Source organism: Procambarus clarkii, chromosome 5 (assembly GCF_040958095.1).
Source record: "Procambarus clarkii isolate CNS0578487 chromosome 5, FALCON_Pclarkii_2.0, whole genome shotgun sequence".
In the NCBI taxonomy this organism is placed as follows: domain Eukaryota; kingdom Metazoa; phylum Arthropoda; class Malacostraca; order Decapoda; family Cambaridae; genus Procambarus; species Procambarus clarkii.
The window spans coordinates 4,059,080-4,075,129 of record NC_091154.1 but is presented as its reverse complement, the minus strand read 5'-3'; the positions used below and the strand labels follow the sequence as shown (position 1 = coordinate 4,075,129).

At 35.5% G+C, this 16,050-nt stretch overlaps 1 non-coding gene across 1 annotated transcript; it reads left to right on the top strand.

The window, feature by feature from the left end:
• The first annotated feature begins 2,402 nt into the window (after positions 1-2,402).
• LOC123761796 (uncharacterized) lies at positions 2,403-5,323 on the top strand. The gene is made up of 2 exons (XR_011230968.1): positions 2,403-3,310; positions 5,243-5,323. It is a non-coding gene; the product is annotated as an uncharacterized protein (transcript).
• Positions 5,324-16,050: the final 10,727 nt, after the last annotated feature.

The following is a 16,050-nucleotide window of genomic DNA, read 5'->3' as shown; positions in this document are numbered from 1 at the left end:
GTGACTACCAATTTTTGTCAACTACCATTCAAGCTGTCATTGCAATCAATCTTATATTGTTTCTGCTGTATTGTGCCTACCAATTTGTTGTCAACTACCATTTTAAGCTGTCATTGCAATCAATCATAGCTACCTATGTGCTTTAATATACTGTACCTATAATTTTCTCTCATCTTTTTTTTTTCATTCCATGTAATCTGTTATCATTTTTTTGTCTATAAATTTTGCAAGTATTTACCTCCTTAAAATTTTCTTAGATTAAGGACCTGCCCGAAACGCTGCGCGTGCTAGTGGCTTTACAAGACTGTAATTACCATAATTGTATCCTCACATTCCTTATGTACATTCTTGTATATGCATAAATAAATAAATAAATTTCTTCGTTTCCTATACTCATATTTGGTTTTATCTGCATTTATAACTAAGCCTAACTTGTGACAGGTTGTACCAAGTATGTTAAGAGCAGTTTGAATTTTGTTCCCAGAAGTGCCTTGTATAAGAATGTCATCAACATATATGATCGTCGTGACCCCTGGAGGATACATCTCTGATGCTAATCTGTTCATTAATACCTTGAATAAGGTGGGACTTAATACTCCCCCTTGTGGGGTACCTAACTGAAACCTCCGTTCCTCAGACATGTATCCCTGGTAATACACCTGACCTTTTCTGCCTTGTAGATAATCCCTTATCCAGTGTAGCAATCTCCCTGTTATTCCCAGATTGGCTAATTGGTATAAGATTACTTCCCCATTGGCTTTATCAAATGCTCCTTGTAGATCAACAAAAACTCTACAATTGTCATCCACATTAGACAAACACTTTAAGAGACAATCCGCAGTACTTTTGCCTTTGATAAAACCAAAGAGATTACTGGACATGTTATCACCTACAAGGTAGAGTAGCCTATTTAACAAAATCCTTTCCATCATTTTACAAAAGCAGGATATTAAGGAGACAGGTCTGTAGTCCTCCGTTTGACTTAGGGATAGGAATGATGACAGCCTCTTTCCATTTTCTTGGTAACTTTCCCTCTCTATAACTCATATTAAACAAATCAAGTAAGGGATTAGGTTTCATACCGGCTAAATAATTAAGTATGTCATACGTTACTCCATCTTTTCCCCGGAGCAGTAGAGCTGCCACTTTTTATAGCATCCAGTAGCTCATCGTGAGTTATCTCAGTGCATGTTATAGATCTTGTATTTAAGGCACATAAAGTTACTCCATTTCTAATATTTTCCCATGACTCAATGGTGACTCTCGTGTCTGCAGGTAAGGACTCCATACCAGCAGCACTTGCCCATTTATCTACTACTCATTAGCAACTTTCCCTGGATCTGAGTGAGCAATGAATTTGGTCTTACAACCCCTGATTTTGTTTACTGCTCTCCATATGTCTTTAAGGTTCTTAGTATTACCAATGGACTGAGCAAAGTCTTGAATTCACAAGAAGGTACAATGGGTTGGAGAGATTACATACGCTTGGTATTTTTACATTCATGCAATGCCACTAACATACATAGCATTTCGGGTACTACAGTGGCCTCGACGGGGACAGGAAACCAACGACTTGTCAAAGATCCCCCATATTTTTCCTCTTCCAGTTGTATTTTAAAACCAGTAATTTTAAAACTCTGCCCGAAGCGCTTTGTGTAATAGTGTCTTTAGGCATTGTATGTACTAGTTCTATCTATAAATCCATCAACTTTTGTATCTTACCTTGTATGTATGTACCTTTGTTCTTCTTGTTGATAGTAGGTGCAGTTTGCATGAAGGGTTTGTCCTCCCGATGACTGCACGTATGTACCTTACCTGAATAAAAATTTATTTATTATTTTTATTTATTACCTAACAGAGTTTTGGCATTTAGGGCTTAGGCGGGTAGGCCGTTCCATGGGTTTATAACCCTTATGAGTGAAAAAGCATCTCCTGTTCTCAGTCCTACATTGTGGTTTATTGAGCTTGAACCCATTGCTCCTTGTTTGTGTTACATCTCACCTTTTGAAGGCATTGTCCAGACAATTACTATTATTATTACACAAGGAAATCCCTAAAACGTGATATATCAATGAAAAATACAGAAGGGCTTTAATGAGGATTCGAACCTATTTGCTGGATGTTCCATTAGTAAACTGAGTGGCGTTCAGTTGACCAGAGCGCGTCTGGGAACATCCAGCACATAGGTTAGAATCCTCATTAAGGCTCTTGTGACTTTAATTATTATTATTACCTATATATCTTCCTCTGTTCATGTATCATATATATGTACATTTGTATAAATAAATAAATAAATAAATAATAAATATTATTATTTTTGACATAATACAGGGACACTCAAGTATACCGTAGTTTACCCAGTTTGCTGTCTGAAGAAAACGTAAAGTGTAAGAACTTACACAGGAGTGTAAGCGTCCTCCGCCATTACGAGAACAACAACAACACCGACGCCGTGTGGACGCCGCCTCCGCCGGACCACTTGACTGGACATTACCCTCTTGGCTCTCGATACCACCGTCAGGCGTTCCTCTTCAACTGTCCGGATTGTTGCGACGCCTGGCGCCTTATCGCCCGGGGCCACAGGGAAGTTTTTAAGTTTTCCGGCTGGTTATTAGTGCGGGAAGACTGTCCGGCGGCGGCGTGGTGGAGTCAGGCGACGCTAATGTAGCCACACGGCTTTGTATTTTACCCTTCAAGGAAACGCCAGAGCACATCCAGCACCACTGCCATCGTGGCTCCATAATCAGCAGCAGGAGTTGTATGAAGTGGAAACCTTGACACAAACTGCACCTATCATGAAGATGAAAACACCAGATTCTAGAATGTGGGAAGAGGTTCAGTCATCTTGGAAATATAAAAACTCACATGTTAATGCATACAGTTGATAAACCTCATGAGTGTCTAGAGTGTGGGAAAAGATTCAGTCAGCTTGCATGTCTGAGGAGTCACATGGTGGTGCATACTGATGACAAACCTCATGAATGTCCAACGTGTGGGAAAAAATCAGGCAGCTTGGAAATATGAAGACGCACATGTTGGCACATACGGATGACAAACTTCACAAGTGTCCAGAGTGTGGGGAAAAATTCAGGCAGCTTGGAATTATGAAGAGTCACATGTTGGCACATATGGATGGGAAACTTCACAAGTGTCTAGAGTGTGGGAAAAGATTCCATCATCTTGAAAGTATGAGGAGGCACTCGTTGGTGCATTCCATTGAAACTCATTTCCACTGTTCCGTGTGTGGAAAGACATTTACGGAACGTATGATGAGCTTCATCACGGAAGTATCATGCTATCACCATGGACGGTAAGGCTCCGCTGCATGTAGCATTGAGATTTATTGTAATCTGTTTTATTATTTGTAATATTCATTTTATTCAGCACTGGAGCAGCTAGTAAGAACCAGTTTGAGATATATTCATAATGAGACTTTCACTGCCATAAAACATTGCCATTGGTATAATTCAAATTATATAATATATATATATATATATATATATATATATATATATATATATATATATATATATATATATATATATATATATATATATATACATTATATATACTGTATATATATTATTAAATATGACCGAAAAAGTAAGATTAATAATTCTAACACGAATTTTCTCAATATTTCTTATGTTTCTTTTCACTGTTGATGGTAATTCAAAAATCAATTCTCCAAAATTCATTTTTATTTCTAGTCTGACGCGACGCTTGAACGCGTTTCGTAATAACTTATTACATTTTCAAAGACTTCAGTTTACACACACACAACTATAACCTGCAAACACTAAACAGAGTTCTTCTATGCTATAATTTTAAACAGCTTTCATCTTATATACCTGCATTTGGGTGAGGTGATATGTTACAACAGTTTTGGATGAGGTGAACAAAACTTTCAACACAAGACAGAACACGAAACAATGGGTATATACTGGGTAAATTAAAGGGAAGAATGGAAGTAACTGCTAAGGGCCTATTGGCCCATATTTCTTGATGCTTCTATATTTGTGCGGAGTCTTGAAGTGGGTAGAATATAGTTGTGCATTAATTGACTGTTGATTGCTGGTGTTGACTTCTTGATGTGTAGTGCTTCGCAGATGTCGAGCCGCCTGCTATCGCTGTATCTATCGATGGTTTCTGTGTTGCTTGTTAAGATTTCTCTGGTGATGGTCTGGTTGTGGGAAGAGATTATATGTTCCTTAATGGAGCCCTGTTGCTTATGCATCGTTAATCGCCTGGAAAGAGATGTTGTTGTCTTGCCAATATACTGAGTTCTTTCAGTCCCCAAGTGGGCATTTGAAGGCATAGACGACATTGGTCTCTTTCAAAGCGTTCTGCTTTGTGTCTGGAGAGTTTCTCATGAGTAGGTTGGCAGTTTTCTTGGTTTTATAGTAAATCGTCAATTGTATCCTCTGATTTTTGTCTGTAGGGATAACGTTTCTATTAACAATATCTTTCAGGACCCTTCCCTCCGTTTTATGAGCTGTGGAAAAGAAGTTCCTGTAAAATAGTCTAATAGAGGGTACAGGTGTTGTGTTAGTTGTCTCTTCAAAGGTTGCATGGCATTTCACCTTCCTTCTTATGATGTCTTCAATGAAACCATTGGAGAAGCCGTTGTTGACTAGGACCTGCGTTACCCTACAGAGTTCTTCATCGACTTGCTTCCATCCTGAGCTGTGGCTGAGAGCACGGTCGACATAAGCGTTAACAACACTCCTCTTGTACCTGTCTGGGCAGTCACTGTTGGCATTGAGGCACATTCCTATGTTTGTTTCCTTAGTGTAGACTGCAGTGTGGAAACATCCGCTCCTTTCCATGACTGTTACATTTAGAAAGGGCAGCTTCTCATCCTTCTCCATCTCGTAAGTATAACGCAACACAGAATTCCGCTCAAATGCCTCCTTCAGCTCCTGCAGATGTCTGACATCAGGTACCTGTGTAAAAATGTCGTCAACATACCTGCAGTATATGGCTGGTTTTAAGTTCATGTCGACTAAGACCTTTTGTTCGATGGTACCCATGTAGAAGTTTGCAAACAGGACACCTAGGGGAGAACCCATGGCAACCCCATCTACTTGCTTATACATGTGCCCATCCGGGCTCAAGAAGGGTGCCTCTTTAGTACAAGCTTGGAGTAGTTTCCTTAGAATGTTTTCTGGTATGTCAAGAGGAGTACAGGCCGGATCACGATACACTCTGTCCGCTATCATCCCAATTGTTTCATCCACAGGTACGTTGGTAAACAGTGATTCTACATCCAACGAGGCTCTTATCCCTGTGGCCCGTGTTCCCCGCAGTAAGTCAATAAATTCCTTTGGAGACATCAGGCTGAAGGCGCAAGGGACATAAGGAGTCAGCAAGCTGTTGAGTCGCTTCGCCAGTCTGTACGTAGGTGTGGGTATCTGGCTGATGATTGGCCGAAGTGGGTTTCCAGGCTTGTGTGTCTTGACATTTCCATACGCGTATCCAGGTTTGTATGCCCCAATAATCTTTGGGGAATACAAACCTGGTATTATATATATGCAAACCTGACGAATTGATCGTCAATTGCATATATATATATATATATATATATATATATATATATATATATATATATATATATATATATATATATATATATATATATATATATATATATATATATATATATTTAAGATGAATAGGAAAACCAGGGATATACTGAACATCTTGTATCAAAATCTTTACTTTAAAAAACATAACGTTTCGAATACTTCTCGTATTCATCATCAGATCTAAAAGAAAAAACAGAAATCACAATCAAATAGCTGGTAAACAAAGAACTCATACTGAATATAATTGCCTATCAAAGAAAGGAAAATGCTTAAAAAACAAAACACTTAAGCGCACTTAAAGTGATCAATACAAATAAAACTTATTAACTGTCACATATATTAAAAGTAATTTAAAATCCATTAAACTACAAGATGAAATTTATAACTACTAAAACAAACCATTCTATTAAACTTACGTGAAGTGATCAGAAGTGAAACTTGATACCTGACACATAGATACTAAACACTATAACAAATATTTATATAATGACTACAAATCTACAAAAAATGTATGTAATATATGTAAATAAAATATGTAAATATAAAATATATGTAATAAAAATGTATGTAATGTATATATATATATATATATATATATATATATATATATATATATATATATATCGTACCTAGTAGCCAGAATGCACTTCTCGGCCTACTATGCAAGGCCCGATTTGCCTAATAAGCCAAGTTTTCCTGAATTAATATATTTTCTCTAATTTTCTTCTTATGAAATGATAATGCTACCCATTTCATTACGTATGATGTCATTTTTTTTTTATTGGAGTTAAAATTAACGTAGATATATGACTGAACCTAACCTAACCTATCTTTATAGGTTAGGTTAGGTAGCCGAAAAAGTTAGGTTAGGTTAGGTAGTCGAAAAATAATTAATTCATGAAAACTTGGCTTATTAGGCAAATTGGGACTTGCATAGTAGGCTGAGAAGTGCGTTCTGGCTACTAGGTACGACATATATATATATATATATATATATATATATATATATATATATATATATATATATATATATATATATATATATATACATATATGCGGAAAATCCACAGAGAAATATGAAATGAGGTGAACGTTTCGGCTTGTTACAGCCTTTGTCAACACCAGACTGACTCAATATATCTATATATGTATGTGTGTGTGTGTGTGTGTGTATATATATATATATATATATATATATATATATATATATGTATATGTGCAATTGACGATCACAAAACACTGATCATTTTATGCGGAAAATCCACAGAGAAATATGAAAGCAAGTGAACGTTTCGGCCTGTTAAAGCCTTTAACGCAAGACTGACTAGAGAAGAAGGGAGAAGGGGGAGGATACAGGCCGACACCTGGAACCTGACCAACCCATCTCTAGGGAAAGAATTAATCAGAAACAGGTATAGCTTAGCTTACAATGGTCAAAGAGGATAAAGCGGTCAGAGAATAAGGATTAAAGAAAAGCCTCGTGACCAGTGATATACTTCAGTATTATATATACAGTAGCCATATTATCAATGATCCTTTAGTGACCAATGAGTGCTAATTGGTAATTTTGCTATCAAATGATTTATGAAACTTTATAACACGGTAATTACTTTCTCGTCTTTGTTTTATTTATCTTTGTCATTTGACCATTTCTTTAATAACTGTCAATTATAATTATAAAAAATTGTTGTGACAAACAAAAGAATTGATATTGGATAAATTACACAACATTACATGAATCTTATTTATGTGCTAAGTACAAAAACACTTTACATCAGTTACAGTGAGTGGATAGCAACCTTGTATGTCGAGACAACTGTCAAATAAGTTACAATGAGTAGATGGTAATCTTGTATGTCAAGACAATTGTCAAGTAAGTTCTATATAAAACTTAACATGTCACAAGAGTCGAGTATTACTCCTTATTTTATTATAAAGACAGAGAATACATAATAACTATAAATAATTAACTGTACATCCAATTAAAATAGCTAGAAATTATATAATCAATCAAAGCAATACAGGCTACTCCTAGCTCTGGTAAAAGAGATGCACATTATCCATACACAACAATTAAAGAATATTTAAACTTAAGCTTATATAAAAACTCAACATTATTTTAATTTAAAATTATTTTTTAATTAAAAAATCAGATTCAGACATCTGTAAACAAATGAAATAAATATTAGCTTAATCAAGCCTAGGCTAACTTGAATTAAATAATCGACAGGAAAATATAAAATCTGGAATTAGACAAACTTAGTTACAAAAATATGGTTTAAAAATGCCAGGTTTTGGCTAATAGCTCAAGTCAAACTAAGAAAAATATTTTTGTCAAATTCAGAATTTATTAATTGTTAGTCAGGGTAATAGTACCCGACTACTGAAGTCAGGCAGGAGTAATGCTGAGGATACTATAATTCTGGCTCACACAAATACTCATACAGGGTAAGACCAGCTACTGAACTTGGGTAAAATTAATATAAAGGCCTGACAATTAATAATATATATATATATATTAATATATTATGTTATATATAATAAATAACAACATATAATAAAGCAAAAAAAAAAATCAAAGGAAGGGGGTGGTCGGAGAAAAGCACACAGAAACTGTATTGGAGAGGACCTAAACATTGCCTCTAATGCGTTATGTGTGGTTTCCTCCGAGGCTAAGGGTCCCCCTTCTTCCAGCAGAGGGGGGACCCTTAGCCCGAGAACACAACCAGGTCAACCAGATGACCTGGTTGTGTTCTCGTGAGCGTGTTCGTCTCCTGATCCAGACATTGATTATCTCAGAGTAACACTTGGGACAATGTGGGAGGAACACGAACTGGAAGAAACCATTTCTGTAGCAGAATGCAGAGCTGCATATGGCCGTTCAAAGGACTGCCAGGTTCTTTCTGGCGCTTTCCCAGACGCTAAACCCATTAGGCTAGAACCTACTCCAGTCAAGGTTACCAGACCCATCTACTACCGTCCTATTGGTAATGAACCTGTTAATGAATATGCAGGTGCACCTCTTCCTGATAACTACTCAAATGCTGAAGCCTATGTTTCTGCAAAAGATCTCTACTCTGGTCGTCGTAATGCAGTAGTCGACTACTTGCATTTGTGTTCATAACACTTTTCTTTAATCCTTATTCTCTGACCGCTTTATCCTCTTTGATCATTCTAAGCTAAGCTATACCTGTTTCTGGTTAATTCTTTCCCCAGAGATGGGTTGGTCAGGTTCCAGGTGTCGGCCTGTATCCTCCCCCTTCTATTTATTATTTATTTATTTATTTATTTATTTATTTATTTATTTATTTATTTATGCATATACAAGAAGGTACATTGAGAATGTGAGGATACATAATATGATAATTACAGTCTTGTAAAGCCACTAGCACGCGCAGCGTTTCGGGCAGGTCCTTAATCTACGAAAAGTAGGTACTGTAAATACTTGCAAAATTTATAAAAAAAAAAAATAACAGTTACATGGCAAGAAAAAAAAAAGATGAGAGAAAATTGTAGGTACAGTATATTAAAGCACATAGGTAGCTAAGATTGATTGCAATGACAGCTTGAATGGTAGTTGACAAAAATTGGTAGGCACAATACAGCATATGGCTAGCACATAAAAAGAAGACAGCAATGAACACAATGATAAGGTTGTTTGGGTTAAGTACATAAAAATTAGGAGATTGGGTAACAGTAGGCACAGAGCAAATTTAAAGCTCAGTGTAGGAAACTAAGAAGATGAAATTAGGTACTTTTTGGTTTTGCTTTTAAATAAGGCAAAAGTTTTACAGTTTTTCAATTCACTAGGGAGTGAGTTCCATAGACTAGGTCCCTTAATTTGCATAGAGTATTTACACAGATTAAGTTTGACCCTGGGGATATCAAAGAGATATTTATTTCTGGTGTGGTGATAATGGGTCCTATTACATCTGTCCAGGGAGAGTTTCAGAGCATGGTTTGCATTTAAGAACAGGGTTTTGTAAATGTAGTTGACACAAGAGAATGTGTGGAGGGAGTTAATATTTAGCAAGTTTAGGGATTTAAACAAAGGAGCTGAGTGTTGTCTGAAAGCAGAGTTAGTTATTATTCTGATAGCAGATTTTTGCTGGGTGATGATGGGCTTAAGGTGGTTTGCAGTGGTAGACCCCCATGCACAGATACCATAATTAAGATAGGGGTAGATTAGTGTATAATATAGTGAGAGGAAAGCAGAGTTAGGAACATAATATCTGATTTTGGAGAGTATACCAACTGTCTTAGAGACTTTCTTAGTTATGTGTTGAATGTGGGTGCTGAAGTTGAGTCTCTTGTCTAGGAATAGGCCAAGAAACTTGCCATCATTTTTATTACTGATGTTGATGTTGTCTATCTGTAGCTGAATTGCATTTGATGATTTGCTTCCAAATAAGATGCAAGTCTTTTCGATGTTTAATGTTAGTTTGTTCGTTGACATCCATAAGCGGACTTTTTTTAATTCATTATTCACAACATTATTTAGTGTATGTGGGTTGAGGTCTGAATAGATAAGGTAGTATCGTCAGCAAACAATATAGGTTTGAGAATATTAGAGACATTAGGCAGATCGTTTATATATATAAGAAATAGAAGAGGTCCTAAGATACTGCCCTGTGGCACTCCAACGGTAATTGGTAGAGTGGAAGATGTTGTATCATTGATGGTTACATATTGGTGTCTGTCACTAAGATAGGATCGGATGTAGTCAAGGGCAAGGCCTCGAATTCCATAATGCTGGAGTTTAAGTAAGAGGTAGTTGTGATTAACAGTATCAAAGGCTTTTCTTAGGTCAATGAAGAGTCCAATCGGAAACTCATTTTTGTCAAGGGCTGAGTAGATAACGTCAAGGAGACTAATGATTGCATCGTTGGTGCTCTATTGGGACCGGAAGCCAAACTGGCAGGGGCTGAGTATGTCAAATTTTACGAGGTAGGAATAGAGCTGTTTGTAAATAATTTTTTCAAATATTTTTGATAGAATGGGTAGATTTGATATTGGTCTATAATTGTTTATGTCCACCGGATTGCCTCCTTTATGGACTGGCATTACTCTTGCTTTTTTGAGGATATCAGGGAAGGTGTGACACTATAGATTTGTTGAACAGTAGGGCTATGGGTGGGGCAAGGGCATGGGAGGCTCTCTTGTACACAATGGATGGAATTTCACTGGTGTTCCCTGCCTTGGTTTTTAGAGTGTATGATGGACACAACATCTGCCGGGCTGGTTGGTGAAAGTAGAAGACAGTTTGGATAGCTGCCTGAGAGATATGTGTTAATATGTGTCTGAGTCTGTGGGATTTTACTGGCAAGATTAACACCAACTGATGAAAAGAAACTATTAAATTCATTTGCCATTTCTAAATCAGTTGACGGTATATCCCCATCCTTGTAGAGTTTTATTTGGTTATGTGAGTGATGTTTAGTTCCTAGGATATTAGAGATTGTTTTCCAAGTGCTTTTCATGTTGCCTTTTGCTTCATTGAATCTATTCACATAATATGCAAATTTTGCCTTTCTTATGATACTGGTAAGCATTGATGAGTACCTTTTAGCTACTTCCTTTGAAACTAGGCTAATCCTAAGTTTCTTTTCATATTCATGTTTCTTGTTGAGTTGAGAATGCCACTTGTGAGCCATGGATTGTTTAATCTTTTGTCAGTTACTTGCTTGGTAAGAAGGGGACAATGAAGGTTGTAGAGGCTTAGAGTTTTGGAAAGGAAGAGGTTAGCTAATGAATTTATATCCTGGGTATTATTGAATTCAGAATCCCAGTTAATATTGTGAAGTGCCTCTGTAAGATTGCCTAAAGCTGATTCACTGTGTAGCCTAAATGAAAGTTTCTTGCCTTTTGGTGGTGTTATGTCCATGTTCGCTATGAGAAAGGTAGGATAGTGGTCAGTTGTTCTGTCGTAGATTATAACAGATACAAGGGGAGCTGTTATGTTTGTCCATATGTGGTCCAAGGTAGTGGCTGATGTTTGAGTGACTCGGGTAGGTTTGGTGATTGTGGGGATTAGCATACAGGAGTTCATGCTGTTAAGGAAATAGTCAACTTGAGAGCAATTTTGTTGACCCAGGTCAATATTAAAGTCTCCTCCCAGAATGATGTGGTTTTTGTTGAGATTGTTGTTTATAATAAGATTCCTTAGGTTGTCTGAGAAAGAAGCTATGTTAGTATTGGGAAATCTATAGATGGCTCCAATAGTCAAAGAGGATTTAAGGGATTTAATTGTAAACTGAGCAAAAGTATATTCACAGTAGTCATCTCTGTCACTAATAACACTGTTGCAGATAAATGTATCTCAGTAATATATAGCTGTGCTGTAATATATACCTTTTCCTTAGGCCTACAGTTATGAATGGCTTTATAACCAGCTAAGTTGTAGAGTTGGGTATAGTCTTTATTTAGCCAAGTTTCTGTTAAAATAATGAACGATAAGTTAGTACCTAGTGCTGTGAGTAATGCATTTAAATCGTCAAAATGTTTACCAAGTGATCTAACATTTTGGTTGTAAACTGATAAACAGGTGCTATTTTGGAATTTGTTTTTAGCCTGGTGTGCTGTGAAATACTTGCAATAATGATGATCAATGTGCTGGTTGGTGTAGATATGAGACAGAAGATTTTGATCAGGATCAATATCAGTGTGCATAGAGATGCAGAGGGATCACGATACAAGATACACGATAAAGCAAAACACAGATGTTGACAGATGTTGTGTCCATCATACACTCACCAAAAACCAAAGCTGGGAACATCAGTGAAATACCATCCATTATATACAAGAGCGCCTCCCACGCCCTTGCCCCACTTATAGCTCTGCTGTTCAACAAATCCCTTGAGTGTCATACCTTCCCTGATATCCTTAAAAAAGCAAGAGTAACACCAGTTCATAAAGGAGGTAATCCGGCAGACATAAACAATTATAGACCAATATCAAACCTACCCATACTTTCAAAAATATTTGAAAAAATTATCTACAAACAGCTTTACTCCTACCTCGTAAAATTTGACATTCTTAGCCCGTCAGTTTGGCTTCCGCTCCCAAAAGAGTACCAACGATGCAATTATTAGTCTCCTTGATATAATTTACTCAGCCCTTGACAAAAATGAGTTTCTGATTGGACTCTTCATTGACCTGAGAAAGGCCTTTGATACTGTTAATCACAATTACCTCTTACGTAAACTCCATCATTATGTAATTCAAGGCCATACACTGGACTATATCCAATCCTATCTTAGTGATAGACACCAATGTGTAGCCATCAATAATATATCCTCTCCCACTCTACCAATAACCGTTGGAGTGCCACAGGGCAGCATTTTGGGACCTCTCTTATTTCTTATTTACATCAATGATCTGCCTAACGTCTCTTACATTCTGAAACCTATTTTGTTTGCTGATGATACTACCCTCATCTACTCTAACCCCAACCCACATACACTAAATAATGTTGTTAATAATGAACTAAAAAAAGTCCACTCATGGATGTCAACCAACAAACTAACACTTAACATAGAAAAGACCTACTACATCTTATTTGGAAGCAAATCTACAAATGCAATTCAGCTTCAGATAGACAATGTAAACATTAGCAATAAAAATGATGGAAAGTTTCTTTGCCTATTCCTAGACAAGAGACTCAACTTCAGTACCCACATACAACACATAACTAAGACAGTCTCTAAAACAGTTGGTATACTCTCCAAAATCAGATATTATGTACCTAACTCTGCTCTCATCTCTGTATATTATGCACTAATCTATCCCTATCTTAATTATGGTATCTGTGCATGGGGTTCAACCACTGCAAACCACCTCAAGTCCATCATTACCCAGCAAAAATCTGCTATCAGAATAATAACAAATTCTGCTTTCAGGCAACACTCGGCCCCCTTGTTTAACTCCCTAAACATGCTAAACATAATCTCACTCCACAAATTCTCTTGTGTCAACTACATTTACAAAACCCTGTTCTTAAATGCAAATCCTGCTCTGAAACTCTCCCTGGACAGATGTAATAGGACCCATAGTCAAACTTAATTTGTGTAAACACTCTATGCAAATAAAGGGACCCAGTCTATGGAACTCACTCCCTATTGAATTGAAAAGCTGTCCAACTTTTGCATCATTCAAAAACAATACTAAAAAGTACCTAATTTCATCTTCATAGTTTTTTACCTTTTGCTTTAAAACTGCACTGTATCTATTGCTACCCAATCTCCCAATCTTTATGTACCCAATCTGAACATCTTTATCATTGCGATCATTGCTGTCTTCTTATATGTACTGTCAATCTGCTGTATGGTGTCTATTAATCTTGTTTAAATTACCAATCAAGCTGTCAATGTAATCAATCAGAGCTTTAATATACTTACTGATCTCTCTCATCTCATTTTTTTTTCTTGCAATGTATTTGTTTTCATTTTATTAATTCTGATAGAATTTACCTACTAAGAATTATCTGTTAGATTAAGGACCTGCCCGAAACACTGCGCGTACTAGTGGCTTTACAAGAGTGCAATTACTGTACTATGCTATGTATTCTCACAAACCCAATGTACCTTCTTTTATATAAATAAATAAATAAAAAATAAATAAATAAACAAGAATAAAAGCAAATACAATAAAAGAGTAACAATTTAGAAGTAAAATAAAGATCCAATAGATAGCCAGGAAGGACACAGAAGTTACATAAAATAAAACACAAAAAATCAGTAGAGACTGACAATATAAATATAAATAAAAATAATAAATAATAAGAAAAATAATAATCATAAAGTAAAATGATCTTGAAGATAATTAGCTTAGTAATGGTTAATTACAATTCTATAATTGGTATGAACCTAAGAAAACAAAGTGAGCTCAAATAGATAATTCCGAGAGAGAGAAAAAAAAGATGACATGTAAATCTAATTAAATCTTGAAATTTACTCTAATATAAATCTAAGTGTAAAAATAAACAGGGTGAGAGTATATTCCTGTGGAAGATTTTACTATGATACTGTACTGAGGTAGATGCTTATATAAACAATTATACTGTACTATTAATTAATTCCAATAAATGATTACAAGAAACAAATACCAAGTTACTTTAAGTATAACAGGGTAATAACAAGCCCTGGGTTTAGTGACAAGGGGATTAACTAAGACCAAATAATTAAGAGTAAAAAACAGGCAAAGATGACAAACAAAAAATAAAAATAAAACCCTTTGGAAAGGAAAGGCAGAGCATGAGTACACTTTGGTTGTATGTGAGACTACAAATTATGTTCTGGTTATTCAGCTGATATCCCACAGTCATCCAGGAAAGAAGTGAGGTGTGCCTCAGTGGTTATGACATAAGTTTTTCCAGAGTCAGTCTTCCTAGCTATTATTTTACCATCGTGCACAAAACAATGTTTAATAGCAGTGGATCTTTTGCAGATTCCACGTAGTTTAAATAAGAGATTTTGTCTGAATCTGGTTAGACATTCGTTCACATAAACATTGGATTTCCTAGCGACTGCAGCAGTGATAAGGTCTGACTTATCTAGTCAGATTCTCTAGTGATCTAGTCTATGAATCTGGTCTATGATTCTCTAGTCAGTCTTGTGTTAAAGGCTTTAACAGGCCAAAACGTTCACTTGCTTTCATATTTCTCTGTGGATTTTCCATATATATATATATATATATATATATATATATATATATATATATATATATATATTATTTTTTTATACCTAGAAGGGGTACCACCATCTGGTGCAAGTGTAGGGACCCATAGCCTGGGAGAAGAAAATAAAGAGTACTCAGAGAAGACCTTGTGGATCCTCACTGAACACTTTGATATTTTCTTCTCCTACCACCCCTATTCTTTTGGTATGTGTGTATATTTATCTAACTTTATTTGAAAATGTCATTACACAAAAAAAGTTACAATATTTTGTTACAATATATTTATGTATGTTACAATATATATATATACAGTATATATATATATATATACAGTATATATATATATATATATATATATATATATATATATATATATATATAATTACATTTGATGATTTGCTTCCAAATAAGATGTAGCAAGTCTTTTCGATGTTTAATGTTAGTTTGTTCGTTGACATCCATAAGTGGACTTTTTTTAATTCATTATTCACAACATTATTTAGTGTATGTGGGTTGAGGTCTGAATAGATAAGGGTAGTATCATCAGCAAACAATATAGGTTTGAGAATATTAAAGACATTAAGCAGATCGTTTATATATATAAGAAATAGAAGAGCTCATATATATATATATATATATATATATATATATATATATATATATATATATATATATATATATATATATATATATATATATATATATATATAAAGGAAGGGAGTACCAGTAAACTGCATTACGACGACCAGAGTAGAGATCTTTTGCAGAAACATAGGCTTCAGCATTT